This window comes from Arachis duranensis, chromosome 6 (assembly GCF_000817695.3).
Source record: "Arachis duranensis cultivar V14167 chromosome 6, aradu.V14167.gnm2.J7QH, whole genome shotgun sequence".
NCBI lineage: Eukaryota > Viridiplantae > Streptophyta > Magnoliopsida > Fabales > Fabaceae > Arachis > Arachis duranensis.
In genome coordinates, this window is record NC_029777.3 from 75,068,982 (window position 1) to 75,070,242 (window position 1,261).

Genomic DNA, 1,261 nt, shown 5'->3' on the forward strand with positions numbered 1-1,261 from the left:
AGGTGGAGGCTTTTGCCTTCTCTTTCCTCTTTCTAGAGGTTTCTCCGGCCTTAGGTGCCATAAATGGTTATGGAAAAACAAAAAGCAACGCTTTTACCACACCAAACTTAGAAGGCTTGCTCATCCTCGAGCAAAAGAAGAAAGAAAGGAGTAGAAGAAGAAGAAAATGGAGGAGATGGAGGGGGCTTTGTGGTTCGGCCAAGGGGGAGAAGTAGTGTTTAGGTTGTGTGAAAATGAAGGAGTGAAGAAGGGTTTATATAGGGATGGAGAGAGGGGTAGGGTTCAGCCATTATGGGTGGGTTTGGGAGGGAAAGTGGTTTGAATTTGGATGGTGGGGTAGGTGAAATTTTATGAAGGATGGATGTGAGTGGTGAAAACAATGGTGGGATTTGATAGGTGAGGGGTTTTTTTGGGGAAGAGGTATTGAGGTGATTGGTGAATGGGTGAAGAAGAGAGAGATTGGTGGGGTAGGTGGAGATCCTGTGGGGTCCACAGATCCTGAGGTGTCAAGGATAGCTCATCCCTGCACCAAGTGGCGTGTAAAATGCCTTTTCTGCCAATCCTGGCGTTAAACGCCGGGCTGCTGCCCTTTTCTGGCATTAAACGCCAGTCTGGTGTCCCTTTCTGGTGTTAAACCCCCAGAATGGTGCCAAACTGGGCGTTAAACGCCCATTTGCTGCCCTCACTAGCGTTTAAACGCCAGCAAGCTTTTCCTCCAGAGTGTGCTGTTTTTCTTTCTGTTTTTCATTCTATTTTTGCTTTTTCAATTATTTTTGTGACTTCATATGATCATCAACCTATAGAAAATATAAAATAACAATGGAAAATAGATAAATATAATATTGGGTTGCCTCCCAACAAGCGCTTCTTTAATGTCAGCAGCTTGACAGTGGGCCCTCATGGAGCCTCACAGATGTTCAGAGTAATGTTGGAACCTCCCAACACCAAACTTAGAGTTTGAATGTGGGGGTTCAACACCAAACTTAGAATTTGATTGTGGCCTCCCAACACCAAACTTAGAGTTTGACTGTGGGGGCTCTGTTTGACTCTGTTTTGAGAGAAGCTCTTCATGCTTCCTCTCCATGGTTACAGAGGGATATCCTTGAGCCTTGAACACAAAGGATTCTTCATTCACTTGAATGATCAATTCTCCTCTGTCAACATCAATCACAGCCTTTGCTGTGGCTAGGAAGGGTCTGCCAAGGATGATGGTTTCATCCATGCACTTCCCAGTCTCTAGGACTATGAAATCAACAGAGAT